This window comes from Bombus affinis, chromosome 3, assembly GCF_024516045.1.
Source record: "Bombus affinis isolate iyBomAffi1 chromosome 3, iyBomAffi1.2, whole genome shotgun sequence".
Lineage (NCBI taxonomy): Eukaryota > Metazoa > Arthropoda > Insecta > Hymenoptera > Apidae > Bombus > Bombus affinis.
In genome coordinates this window covers 9,379,676-9,395,423 of record NC_066346.1, presented here as the reverse complement: position 1 = coordinate 9,395,423, position 15,748 = coordinate 9,379,676, and the positions used below count along the sequence as shown (strand labels likewise).

The following is a 15,748-nucleotide window of genomic DNA, read 5'->3' as shown; positions in this document are numbered from 1 at the left end:
AACATGTTCGTACGTAATTAAAGCCACAAACTACGCGGTATTAATTAACAGAGTGAAGTAATTATTGCAAAATTCCCGACACGATTAAATGACGGGGATAGAGTTTAGCGAGTGGGACGAGGATGTCATTATTATTCCCATCCAATGTGTTTCCTGATAACAAACTACAGGGGTTGACCTTTCGAAATTGTTTCGAAACTTTTATTAACCATTTCTACGAATTGCTTTTCATCCCATATATCAACATTGATTATTTAAAGTAGTAGACCATGTTCCAGTCCTAAATACATTTTTCGTTTCTTGATAAAGAATCTGAACAAATACATACTACGATAACTACATATAACTATATATCAATAATAACTTATTATCACGTAAATTACAGGAAGAAAAACTAATTTTCTCAAGAGAAAATACTCTACACAAATGTAATAACAGGGTATGTACATGTATACAAAGTGTTTACGCTATTAGTTCGTATTGTTTGTTTCATAAGTGTTAGGTTTGTGAGAAAATTAGAAAAGATCAAAGTTTTATTATTTTCTACACGTGATACGATAACCTAAATAGATATTCTCTTAAACTTATGTTGAATTAAATTGATCGATATAATTGTTCTACATCGAAATTGGTATTGAAATTTGTTACATCATGTACCTCAAGATGAATTCGAGGCAATTATATTTTCTAATTGGAAAGAAGATTCAGTTACGTACATTTTTGCTAATAATAGAATGATTACAGACTTCATTAAACGCATAAATCTTCGTACGTTACAGTAATGCGATTTTTTAACTGCGCGACCATAGATCAAGAGAATTGAATTTTCCTTGACGCGTATATAGTGAGCCACAAAAGTATTCACATTCTCACAATTATTTAAATCGGAAATTAATATTAAAACCAGATGCTATTTTTTTACTAAACTAGATATACGAAACAAAAGCTTAATTACTAAACCTTGCTAATTTAAAAAAAGACTGCGCTGAATTTTCATTCATGACAGGCTTCAAAAAACTTAATTGTAGCTCTTACCATGCAAAGTGGCAAGTTATTCGATGATTCGACTATTCGAACAACATTTTTTATTAATTTGTCATAGCGTGTCTATGCGAGGGAATGTAGGATTACTCAACGTAGAGACCGTGACACTTGCTTACACATCGAACTCCGCGTCACCGCCAGACGAATGTGTGTGTGTGTGTAAATACGTGTGGATTAACGTCGTGTTTCACGTGTACCGTCCGTAAAATTATTTACTACAAGATCTCGTAACGTTGTCACAGCCTTAAGACGACGTCGTCCTGTTCGTACGCAAAATCGCATGCCGATTATCCACGTCCTATAGTACCGTCTAGCATCCCTCGAAGACTCTTTACATGTACTTGGAATTTCAAACGACCCAGCTTATTGCAAATTTCAACGGTATGTGGAGATTGTGCATTTACAGAGTCGCCAAGTGGAAACTATTAATGATTCATCGTTCAAGTTACGTGAATGAATTTCACGATCGTTTCATCCTTGATTTTTATTGCCGCTTGAATCGAAATAGACTTCGTGGAAGCTGGGTGATAAAAAGATTATGGCAAGGATAGATAGGCGCATGATTTTAAGGCCCTTTCAACAGATGGAGGCGAGAAGAAAAACTTTTAGTGTGCACTGACCTTTCGCAAGGTGGCGATAAATTTCAATAAAAATCACACCCCCGCTATTAATACCAATTGAAAGGGAATAAAAATTCCATTCGGCACATTACGAGAAGCCTTTCGTCCCTTACTGATCCCAAGCAATATTACACGAATGGGAAAGGGAACTTTTAGTGAAAAATTTGTTTCCTTCCGAAAGAAATCTTCGTTACGCAAGACGCGTTCGTGTAGCGTTGATTTCTTAAGGCGTAAAAGATGTAATATATACGTGAAAAGCTTCTACGTGAGTATGTACCGGCTGAGGATTACGTACGATATATGACGTTTTTCACAAGATTCCATTTAATAGATATAAAATAATTCGTAATGTTTTATCTTCGCATAATTTTTGCAAAAGCTGCATTACCACTTTTCATAAAATGGTACTTCGTGTTTATTCTAGAAATAATTTCTTCCGAGAGAACTGAAAAAAAATATATTTGTTGAACTCGTGGTAGAGAATAAAATTATAATTTAATTGATTATAGAATTGAACGAATGGTCCTGTTAGAAATTAAAAATTGTAATAACACAAATTCTAAAAAATGTTCAGTTACATCAGAAAAATTCTTATTTCACCTTAATATACTTCGTAATGAAATCGTTCCAAAGAATCTCACGGAGGGAGATCCAAGAATATATTAAGGGATGGTTCGTCCGTAACGAGAAGAAAGAAAAGGTCAGTTACTAAGAATTCCATTTTCCTGCCGCGGTAGATCCATAGTCGCGATCAAATGCAACGCAACAACGAAGCTTATTTGATTCGACGATGAAATTCAACGCGATTCGTGTCTCTCTGACACTTTTTTAAACGGGGTGAATCAAGTTTGAATCATCGCGTACACTGGGAAATTGGGATCTCTGTGACTAAAAATGGCGCAAAAGGAAGATAAAGAAGGTACAACGGGGAACTGTTATTAGCACAATTATTTCGATGACTCGCTGGACACAGTATCGACTTTTCAGCTCGTCAATGCCTCCAGTGGAATTCTTCCACGGATAAAACGCGACAGATATTTCTGTACACTCGTGAATGTACTTCTTTATTGCACGCTTCGATAATAATAGTCAACTAAAAGCAGTTTCATGCAATGAATTAGGTATTAACGATGGATAATACTTTATTAACATTTCTGGACTGTTCATCGTCAGCATGATGTTTTTCAAGTTTTTCTACCGCCATATGGTGATGCAAACACAGGGTGTTTCCAAATGTAGCGTGAAATATCTAACTTTCGTTACGCAGTGAAACGCCAGAACATGTGTCATTCTTCATTTTCTTCGTACCTTCCCTTTTTACGTCTTTCTTTTCTCTTTTTACTTTTACCTTCCTCCTTAACTAAAAGAAATTGTAAAATCCATAAGAAGGGCAAATATCGTGGTTCACTAATTATTTCTGTCAGGGTTATACCATTTTAGTCTTCAAGAACAGCATTTTTCTTTTTTGAATTCAGCGATGTACAATAATATGACCTTGAAATTGAAACTGAATTTCTTAAATCCATACTCCGTGCATTATTCTAGTAAGAAATGAAATAAATAAAAATCTTCCATTTAGAGAGATAAACGAATAGACGGCAAACTACTATAAATTTCTCGCTCGATTTTAATCTGTTGATTGAGAAGGTCAAGTTGTTAGTCAGGACATAAGAATTTCTTTATTCGATGACTCCTATCTATTTCTCATTTCATTTCTCTTAAAAATAGATTATATCGTATTTACATTCATAGAAACTGATTTGTCTGTATTAACATTTGATCCCGTAATTACAGAGGTTTTCCATGAAAGGATAATGCAGTTAATAAGTTAAAGACTTCGCTGAGAAGTATCTTTCGAAAAGCTAAAAAAAATTCAGTAATCCGAATTTACATGAAATTCTCTTATTATCACTTTCAATCACGTTTTATTTTCAAATCTTCTCCATCTCGAATTAATCCCTATAATCTCCTCTTGTTTCAAAGAACGCGATCTCGCCCTGAGATCGTCAGGTCGAAGGTTAACCAGCAAAGTTGCCAGCAGTGGAAGGGTCACATATTAAATTTCGACAGCGATTACATCATATAAATTGCTCGTGACAGGCTGTCACGACTCACTATACAGGAACCAACATATCTCAATTCCTCCTGGAGTAACGCTAATGTATACTCTCTTCATCGATACTAGAACATGCCATCATGTAATTTGAAGTAGATCAAAATCAGAAGAAATGTCACGACTTATTGATGACTACACAACTAATCATGCGTGCCTTATTAAAAATGGCCTTCGTTTATCAAGGATCAGCGTCTAATTAGCAACGGTAAGCATCAATACGTTACGAGGCTCCATGAAAGGAGCCTCTGCTTCGTTGTTAAAAAAATATCAACCGATAAGCTCGACCTCTCGTGAAAAATGCTAATAATGCATTTAAAGCGTGCACAGGATGTTTGAAAATGCGTGATTTTTGTGGTAAAAAATTAGGAATATTAGTTACGAGCTACAATGTTCTTCTGGTTCTTTGAGTCTCTAGTTTTTGAGACGCATTGGTCAGCGACAAAAGACAATTAAATAGTCGAAGAAGTATTTACGAGACAATAAATCGGCACAAATAAAATCGTCAAAGCACTGATCTCAAAGGAAATGAAACCCATTAAAACCTGCTTAAAAATAAAAAGTCACTCATGTCGTAATCAAAATTCAGTGAAAATTTAATAAGAGTTCTTCAAACTACTTTCGATTCATCGAAAATTACAAAAGAAACCATTCATATTTCAACAAGAACGCAACAAAAAACTTCATCAAGATTTTAAAATATATCATCGATAGTATAAAACTTTTCACCCACGCAGCTGATCCATTTATAATCAAATAAAATAAGAATAAAATTCCATCATTTCACACTTACTTTTCTATTACCTCCTCTCCCATCTTCCCAACCTCTGCAGCTAGGGATATCAATCTCATAAATCCGAAAAATCCTCTTCAATGTCCAACAATCCTCCACAAATTCCACAACCTGGCGAGTTTCATCAGCCACTTCCACGGCCGGCAAACTTTTCGCCATTAAATTTCTTGCACGTTCAACGTTCCGTTCAAGCCGGGTTGCGTCCGAAAAGCCGCAATTATGAAACCCCTTCGACGTTGATCTATGTAGCGGTATTGTTAGCGTAGAGAAGCGATCGTGAAAAGAGGAAGAGCTCAAATTATTCCGCCCTGGCATGCGCAACATTTCAAATTGGCACGATGTTTAGGCGTATCCTACGTAATTACCGTTCAACGTATACTTTCGCGTAAGATATTTGTCAGTGGGATTCACAAAGTTCTTCGATCTTGACATTTCGATGGCGTATATTCTCGATCGTATTTTCAACGCGTTCGAGAAACAAGGGGCGAGGATACATGAAATTGTGTAAGAAGAAGAGAGAAAGGATAGATTATTTACTTTTCGTGCAACTAGTGTAACTGTTATGCTATCGATGTATGCACGTGTCGAGTACAGCGCAACAATTTTCAGGAAAACAACAGTATCTCTTTCTTTATGCGCGTCACGAATAGTTAAGAATATTTGGGTAAATATGTATGTATGCATGTGTGTACATATATTGGTAGGCTAAATACAGGTTTAAGTATTGATCGGCTTTGAAATTTCGTTCAATACGGTATTTGGAGTTAACGAAACATTTATTGATTACGTCTTCGAATTCGACAAAATTTATATTGATCACGGTTTTTGAATTTGTTAAAAATATTAATCATTCTGCTTAGGTTCCATTTCTTGAGTTCTATTCATAGAAATGTTAATCGGTATAAATCTTAGCAGTCTATTTACGAGTGCCGTGTTTTAAATTGATCATTCTGGATTAAATATCACGTTTAGTTATACGATTCATTCATGCTAATAAAAACTGTCTCGTCTCTGCTTCTGGTTCCAGAATTATCTCAGTGAAACTTTAAAATAGAAATCTTCATGAACTCCATTCCTTTCCCCCCCATAAAACTCGTCCCCTTAAACGAATTCGAGTCTCAAACGCAAAACGCTTGAATAGAGCACGCGTTCCTTGCGTGTCGTATATTTTTACATCGTAACAACAACCATCATAACTAACCTAAGGTAAACAGCAATTCGTCCAATCTACCAAAAACCAGCTAACCTATTATGTAAAAAAAAAGCTTGAAAGTTTCATATCTGTTCCCTTTGAAGATCATTTCCCTTTCGAATCTCCAATAGACCGCTAATTACACGATGAATCCTTATGCAAACGATTTTTAGCGTTATCGTACGTTTAATTGAAGGAGTCTGGGGGCTATTTGTTAAGCTGTGCCAGTTTCAAGCCACTCGGTTACTTCCACGTTTGCCCGTCCATGGAGAAACAGAAGGAAAGAAAGAGAGAGAAGAGAAGCACGGATCCAGCAAGAATGCTAAGAGCATTCGAGGGTTCGTGACATTTCAATCCCTCGTTTTTTTTTTTTTTTTTTTTTCAAAGCTTCCAACGGAATCGTTCGTCCGCTCGTCTCTTCCGGGTGCTTAATTCCATGGTATAGACTGACTATAACGGCAACCCACGCGATTTTCGCGATTAAATAACGAATGAAGATCGGGTAACAGAATTGCTGGATCACGATTCTTCGCTTAAGACGATACACCCTACTGCCTGCGGAGAATACAGGTTCAAAAAATGAAGAATTATCATCGTCGTACATTCATAACATAAGAAATTAATTTTGGGACATACAACAGACTTCTGTTTCTAGATGGATTAGGAACATTTTGTTTTCATAACTTTTACGAAATATATAGCACCTTTTAAACTAATATTACGTTGTGAAATGAAATATTCATAGAAGTGAATATAATGTGGATTTTTATGTATTTATGGGAAATTTGAAGATACAAAAATGCACAGAATACACATAATATTCAAAAATATATAAAATGTACGAAATATATGTACTCGTTACGATATCTAATAGGTAAACAATTTTCTATCTAATATCTACAAAAAAATAATTTAAATAATAATGTCTGTATGTATGTGGCGGTGTCTTTAGCTTAAGTGGAGTAGCCAATCTTCTTTCTTCTCTTTTAGTTCTTTTCGAAGAATGGGTTACCAGATTAATTTATAAAAAAGAATAAAAGTAGACATTCTTCTCGGAACTTCTTAGATCTTATTTTTAGATCTTATTCAATCACACTAATACTTAAGATTCCTTCTATCCTTATTTTTATAGTCAAATTAAGCAATTAGTTTTGCAAACCAATCTTCTCCTCTGATATAAATTAATCAAACGATCACTCTTAATTAAGTACCTACTTTGAACATCGAAAATTACTTTGATTAAGAAGAAAATCTTCTTTCTTCAGTGAAATCTTAATCGCTATTTCGCTACAGAGAAACCTTTGCAGCAGTTGATAGAAATCAGTCTCGAAGTTTGATCTAAAGCTATGGAAACATCCTGTGCATAATGTAAACACGTTGGAACCAGTGAATTTTAGAAAAATAATTAACAAATTCCCCGGAGGAGGAAATACGAACCAGGGAAAATATTTTCTTTATTGGCGAAAACGTGCGAGATATATACGTGGCAATTAATAGTTTTATCTTTTTGTTCAATTCGTGAACACGATGGTATGCGTTCATCAATGTCATCACGCGCGAAGGAAATTTATTGTTCATCCATGTCGTCACGTGGTGATCCGCACGTGCTACTACTTAGACAAACAGGAATTTTTAATTAACTTGCGCCATGTAAAATTATCAGACTCGCTCTATTTGCCATTAAATTCGTGAAAAATTAATTCAATAATTAAACTACCCATGTTTATATAAATTTATATTCTTATGAACAGAACGAAGAAAACGGAATAATAACGAATAATTATGCTTTAGATACCTTTTATATCTTTTGCAAATTATGTGCATTCTGTGCATATTTGCACCCTTAAATTTCTCATAAACATTCGCTGTCTACCAATAATAATTCCTTAAAAATTTTCTACATATTTCCGCATAACTTTATTCGAATTAATTTTATTTGCGAATTCGTTGAAGTTATATTAAAGAAGCCTTCTTTTAGTTGGTTTTATATCGATAAACACACTGTCGATGCAACGCTCACAAACTACCTACAGCATCAGCTAAGTGGCTCAAACCTGAAATTCCATTTCGTGGTAATTGCATCAACGAGGGGCAATCAATCCATTTAAATAGCGTTTTCAGACAAATTTACATACCGTCGTCTCCTATAATTTCATACTTTCGTAAACTGACGAGTTTTGCAACTTTGATGCAAGAAACATGTTTGAATGTCAACTATCAATAAGCGCTTAATCGTCTGTAATCTGGAAGTTTTATTTATTACTACAAGAACGTAATTATTAATATAACTACTATTATTATATTTTAAAAATTTTATTTATCTATCTACTACTACACTTGTTGTAATTATTAATATATCATTATAACCAGTAACGAACGATTTACTTATCGAATTTTTAATCAAGGTAAAATTAGAAATACTGCGATTAACGACATGCTACAATTTTTTTCTCTTACAAGTCAACAAAATTCGGATTATAGAGACAAGTTATAGAACATGACGATAACTAGTGGAATTATTCGATAACTAAGGCTTTGTCTTAGACAGGCGCTTTTAATAAGCATATTGCGGTATATTGTCATTGTGAGTGTTATTAGAGCTGTCATAGTACCGGTACAATAAACTAACTGGAACCAGGAAATAACCGATGCCGTGATGAGTCGTCGCACGTCCATGATTCTCTCGTGGTTACGTTCCCTCGAGAAGATAGACGAAACAGGAAATAATTTTTCGAAGAATTCAGCGTGCTTCGTCACGAAAAAGCCAGTCTGACCAGCCTTTTCACGTGGGAGTACTCCAATGAACTCGATAACCAGCGGTATTTACATGTGTATGAGATATAAAAGACTTTAAGGAAAATGATTATCATCTTACATCACTAACGGAAGACTAATACCACAGAAATTGGAACGGTTAACACCTTCAGTGTCTTCCTTTATGCTTATTCTTTTTAATTCTTTGAGAAGGAAGCAAGTTTCTTTACTTTTTTTAACATTACTTGAGATAGAGAGACTGGAATATTTACAGTTTTATATAAATTTCATCCATCGTAACCCAATTTCCTTCTTTCTTTCTTTTTTCTTTTTATATCTTTTCCTTCTTATTGAACTATTCTTCTTGGTCCAATTAATTTTTATGGAGCGATGAAAACAACAAATAAGTTTAACGAGCTCTGTTTATAAAATAAATCTATGAAATAATATTCTCCAAACGAATCATCGAGATTTATATATTCGTATACGCGTAAGGTCTTATCTTCTTTCAGTTCCAAAAAACATATTATATAACCAAGAAGTGATTTCACTCCACAGAAACGATTTACCATTTTCGAATTTCGACGATCTATACATTATCCATGAATTATCGACGAACATTCTGGTATTTCGTTATTTGTTGAAAAATATCACGGTTTTAGAAGAATGCTTATATTCGCCGGCACGATATTGAAATAAAATAAAGGGGGCCGAACGGCCAGGCTACAGCGAATTGTGTACAATCGATAGCTCTATACGTAGCTCAAAATAACTGGAGGATCAGCTACTCAAACAGCTTTATCGCTCATTCAGGTGTCCAATATTTCAGAAGCCCCAATACGCCGTGGAACTTGAACATTCTATAAAACAAGCACACGCGGTGTTTCTTTAAATTCCTCGCGTATTTCAATGAAGCACAAATACTTTAAAAAATAACTCGACAAATGAAAATCGTCAAGCTCCAGGTGGAATTTAAGACCGGAGGATTTTATCACTCTAAGACAGCCGGATCTCATCATCCACCCCTATTCTTTCAGGTACCATTCCGCCTCCTCTTTCCGCGAAGAATGTGATCAACAAAATGGAATGCAAGAGAAGTAGATTTTAGAAGGGGAATTTTAAAATTCCAGTTCCTTTTAACACATTCACAGCCGGTGACGTAAAATTGCTTATAGTTATTTGTATATCGCAGGGTATTTCTAAAATTAAGTTCACGGCTAGAGCCGTTAACACGTCTTTTGCTTACAAATTTTGCTATTTAGAGATAAATGCCGGAGCAAATCTTTGATAACATGATTTAAAATCGTCGTATTTTGTTTGGCGATCGACATATTATTTAATTGTTTTTATTCTTCAATCGTGTTTATTTCCCAGAATCTGTTTGAATTAATCAGAAACTATGTGCTCTTATGTACATACATAATATGTAGTAATATCTCTCAAAAGATTAAGAAAATTGAATATATAACGTTTTATAATTCCTCTGTCAAACACATCTAATAGACGTTATCAAAAAAATGTTTACAGTAAAATATTAATTTCTAATACATTTTATATTATAGCTATATTATAGTGCATTGTACATAATAATTTGTATTATAACATAAATAGTAAAATAAAACTAATAGAAAAAATGATTGTGATGAAATTACTTTCTATTTCTACCAATATAATCTTGAGACAAGTTTTATTAAAAATTCTAGTTGAAATTCGAATACTCTAATTTCAAATAAACTAGAATTTAGGTAAGGAAGTATGATTTCTCTTTCAGCTCGACTGCCGTCATCTGTTCTTTCCCCGGTGTTAAAATCATACTAAATCAAGCCTCTTTTCTTCCCCAGGGAACAAGACCGGTGTTCCTCGTGTTAATTCTCACACGGTGCAATCCTGGAAACACTTAATCCCATAGAAGATCAACCCACTTAGTCCAACAGTACACGAAACATCGTTCCCGAGGTAGAGAGTTCCAGTTTATCATACTCGTGGAAATTAACGTGCTCTAATATCGAATTACTATACCACATCCAAGGCGCGACAACTTCGAACGTCCTATATTTGGTGAACGCTAGTTCCGGTCTCGTAGGGAATGCCATCGTGTGTCATTGACCGACGACACAGATCTCCCGTATGTGCGCGTCATGGCTGGCTATAAAATGACGTCCTTGAGAAGACAGAAGTAATATTCGTTCGATAAAAATCACGAGAAGAACGGGAAAAATGAAGAGAACAACGAAATGTTCCTTGGTACAGGACTTGGTTCTTTCATCGTTCTTCATTCTCATAGAACTAAAGAGGAAATATCGATCGATGATCGAATAAAAATCGATAAATGGATTCCTCTCTGACGATGGAAAAATGTCATCTTCATTGACGAGTGGTCTCTCCACTATTTTGATAGTGATTTAATCCTTTGTTGGGCAAATAGGGGAAAGAAAATGTAAGAAGCCATGATATTTTTCGGGAGCAATCGTGTTTACATTTTGCACTTGCACTTGCACTTGCACTTTGCATTTACACTTTTCATTTGCACGTTGCATTTGCGCTTTCCACTTGCACTTTGCGCCAACGTTTCGTAGATATATGAAACTGCTTCAAGTCTGTCCCGAAGAAGTGGATTGTAATGTCTACGAAACGTTGGCGCAAAGTGCAAGTGCAAAATGAAGATGCAAAGTGCAAACACGATTACTCCCGAAAATCTAATATCCTGGTATTTCACCATCGAGAAAGTTTGAAATGTAAATTAAATGAAATGAAAGTTAAAAACGTAAGAAATTGGTTACGATCGATATGGTTAAGGTTTTGTAAAATTAAAGTTTTAGGTTTGCAAATAGTCGCAGTTTCTACCCAATCTATTCTAATTTTAATTTGTCCAATTCCCAAATTAAGTTGACAAGAAATTGTAAAAAATAATTAATATACTGTTGTATACATTGAAATAAACCTTGGTATTTTTTGGTTTTATTACAGTAAAGCCATAAAGTGACCCGATGGAAGCTTCTCAAGCGGCTAGAAACACTTTGAGAGTCTCCGAGCACTGTGAAGTTCAGGTTGTTGGCGAAGAGAAATTTTTCGAGTGGTTTCTTTAATGTTTCGAGTTTCAAAGTCGAAAGATGATGTCTAAGTTAAGAACTACTCAAAGATCCGTAATTTTAGAACAGATCAGTTTTCTTATTCCAGGAAACTGTTCTTAGGTCAGTATATAATCTTTCTTATTCTTGTTCGAGGAAATTTTTCTTCATTTAATGTATGATCTTTCTTTCCCCGAGGATCTTGTACTTACTTCAATATAGAATCTTTCTTATTCGAGGAAATTGCTCTTAGTTCGATACATAATCAATCAGAAGTGGAGATTGCATAAAGGCTACTGTTAAAGCGACTGTTTGATTGAGCTGATGGACAACGATGAAGAGATCTTATCGATGAAATCGTGACCCGTTATCGATGTATCACGATGGTGGTCACTCGAAAACAATCAAGTGACACGAACCAATGACCACATGTCCATCGAAATTTGGGTAATCGATTTCCCCTTATCTAGTTTGCGTTACCTATCTTCTCTGTATTCAAAGGTAACTACATACATTCAATCTTCGGTGGTCGTACAATTGTATCTTTAAAATGATTACATTTGTACGATCATGAAATAGCAAATTATCGATAAATAATAATATAAGAATTCTAGGAATTTTAACAGTGATTGCGAAAGAGAACAGTCGATGACCTACGGAAAGCCTTTTTATCTGGTTTGAGAACCATGTATATATACAATAATCTTTTTTAAGAAAGTCAATAAAAATTCAATAAAACTAAGAAAATCGATAGAAACTTGTAGGTGCAAATTTTTAGAATGTTTATCCTGTAAATTGCAAATTTTTTAATATAAGCCACTAGCAACGATCCAACAAGCAATATGTAAAAAAGAATGAGAAATTGATTTATGAATTTTACATAAAATGGACTCGAAATGGACTCTTTTGATCCATCTACGCTTACATTTATCACGATATAGCACAATTAGAATAGAACAAAGGATCTGTTACTGCGAAGTACGGAGAATTTCACAGCTGACCATACTGAATAAAAATTGGAACGTTTTCGATTTATCGTATGAATGAAGGCGAAAGGACAAGGTATAGGCGAGTGAGCAACGAAGTTGCATGCGATTTCATTTTCGAAAATCGCTAGGTCGACGTGGTGTAAAACCGGCAGAACGTTTTACTTCGCTGGAACTCCAGCTCTCGACTTTCATTGCGAACAAAAGAATTCATTTTTCAGCATGTACAATGCCGCCGCTTATTATACACTTTGGTATTGTTCGAAATTTTTTTTCTATTTTTTCTTCTTCTTTCCTTCCTTTTCATTTTTTCCTTTTTTTTTTCATTTATTATTCGACCGTTTCGACTAAAAATGGAGGCTGTTAGCTCGATTTAGACAGTTAAACGTTGCCACCATTTCGCGCCAACTTATTATACGAAGTGATTAACGAACACAAACTAATGAAATAAGATATGTTGAATGTTCGAACTAATACTAAAGAGTATGTACATATTTGAAATATTTACAGATTACGTACTATCGTTTAGGTAACGGTGAATCGCTTAATTGAAGATATTGAAAGAATGAGTCAGGTAACCAAGAAAATGAAGCCAATTTCGATTAAACTTTAAGCAATTATCTAGATAATTTTGCTGCTGAATTAAAATTTTAATTAATTACATAAGCGATTTCAGTAATGAGCTCGTTAGTGAAAGCTCTTGGAAGAAATCGTCCAACAATTCACGAACGCATTAGCAGAGTTATTTTATTTTAACGAAACAAATTATCCCATTAACCATTAAGCTATTCTACCAAAGGTTTTCATAGAAGACATGAATCTATCTTATGACATTCTCATATATATCAGTTATTTTATATTTTTATAAAACTTGTAAGGCAATGCTAATAGTAAAGGATAATCTATAACATATCTCTATGAACAATTATTTAAATATAAATAAAATATATGGACTATGGATTTTTGAAAGAAAAGTTTATATCAAAACGCTTATTTTTCACTTAGTATATCAAAAATAATATCAACAAAAATAAAATCATGTTATTGGGCAGTAGAAGATGGAATCACGAATTACAAAACGCTAATGGCAGTAGAACTCTGTTATTCCGGCATGATGAATGAAAAATTTCAGTTTACGCGACGAATAAACAAGCATGCGTCCACAGGGATCGTGGTTCGAAACTAATTACTCGGTCGGAGATGTGTCACGCGCGCATGTATGTACGAAAGAATGCAAAAGCGGCACGTCTATTGATAACGAGACCGACCGTGCATCAGGAAGTAGTAATTACGCGAGAGAATTTATCTATAGCGCGTATTTTCATTGTACCTTTAGCGATACAGTCAAGAAAACAACACGATGTCGTTTGATATTTAAACTCCTTTAAATGAGTCAAATTGATCAACTTTACTTTTTATACATTTATTAATTTCATTATTCGGGTATATAGCTAATATTTAAATAATATAAAAAGACAAATGAGCTACACATGATGAGTTTATTTACAGCAAGATGAGATGCGTAATTGTAAATTGCAAGATAAATTTGAAAAAATTACGTTTGCAACATCACCACTTTTCTCCGTTTTCTTAGTGTATGAGAAGTTGATCAGAATTTTGAGTGGCTCATTTGTTGTCCATTGTTCATTCACGTGGTATTTATGACACATTGTATACGTAATCATAATTAACATATTGTCAACTGGATAGCTTATATGCATTTGAATGGATATTATTTAAAAGCTTCCTAGATAGGCCGTGAAAAAATCTCATAATATCGTAAAACGAAATATAAGATACGAAAATAGATTAATGTTTCCTGTGAATAATATTGTAATGGAATTGATAATATGTTAAATATATTATACTTATAGAATGTGATAAGCAGAGGTAGAGAAAATATAGTATGAAAGGATAAATGGCTTTAGGAACTCGATTTTTTTTACTCGATTTGTAAAATGGGATCCTTTTTTCAACAGAAGTACTATTTCTTTTACGATACAATGCCACGTGACAACGTACGAACGTGCGAATATTGCCTGCGAACGTGGCCTGCGAACGTGGTCTACGAATGTAGGAACCTGTTCTACAAACCGTACGTATTTGATTTGCAAACGTGGCCTGCGAACGTGCGAACATTGCCTGTGAACGTGCAAACGTGACCAGTGAATTTTGATTTTTGTCCTGAATCCTCATACAAATGCCGCACTGTGCGCCATTTCAAAAATTTAAAAATGACGCCACTATGTACTCAACACCTGGAAGACATGAACAAATAAATTATTGGAAATAGGTAAGATATATCTTTAAATATCTATATACAGACCAAAATTCCAGCTATAAATATTTAAAATATCAAGAATTAAATATAAAACTTCAAATCAATATTGTTCTTACATACTTCCGCTACTTTTTTAAACTGGAGTCCTTAGGAACGCAAGGGAATAGTCGCGAAACGTTGACAAGAGCATCGTATCACATTCAAGAGAAAGATGTCCAGTGAAGCGCAAACTAAGGTACGAATGTTACTGAGCATTTAGCGGCAGGAAACATTCCAGGGAAATAGTAGTAGAAGAAGAAGGGACCAGTGAAAAAGAAGGGAAAAAGATAGTCTGATGGTAAAACGAGGCACCCGCTACTTTATAACAGCAATTTTCAACCGTTTTTATCTTATGGTACACGTAAACTACAGTGACTACAAGAAGTATTTGTATCCCATTGTACTTATCTATTATGATTTATATACTAGTTAATTAGAACCAACTAAAATAAATTGCATATCGTTCAAGAGCAAATACTTTCATATGATTAAAACAATTTGATACTATCATAATGAAATGTAGAATCTAGTAAAAGATCGCTTCATTGAAAAATGAGGATATGTATAAATATTTTTTGTAGTCGCTGTAATTACTAAAATTCTACAGCACGCCCGAAAATATATTACATTTGGATCAAGACGGAACACTGACACCGGGGTGCTAGTTTCTTTTGCCCTTTATTCTTTCCTTTATATATATATATTTTTTTTTATTTGACAATCTACGGGAAAAGAAATCAGTAACCAAATAACTAGGTATTACGTGCTTTTAAAAATTCTCGTGGCGCACCTGTGGACCTCTCGCGGCACACTGGTTGAAAATCGCTGCTCTACACGGTGCATTCCTTCTTTGGCCGT

General features: G+C 34.4%; 1 protein-coding gene across 12 annotated transcripts in view; it reads right to left on the bottom strand.

Moving 5' to 3' along the window:
* The window catches only part of LOC126914314 (protein lap4), a 53,310-nt gene that overhangs the window by 34,915 nt on the left and 2,647 nt on the right, over positions 1-15,748 (bottom strand). The window lies entirely within an intron of this gene.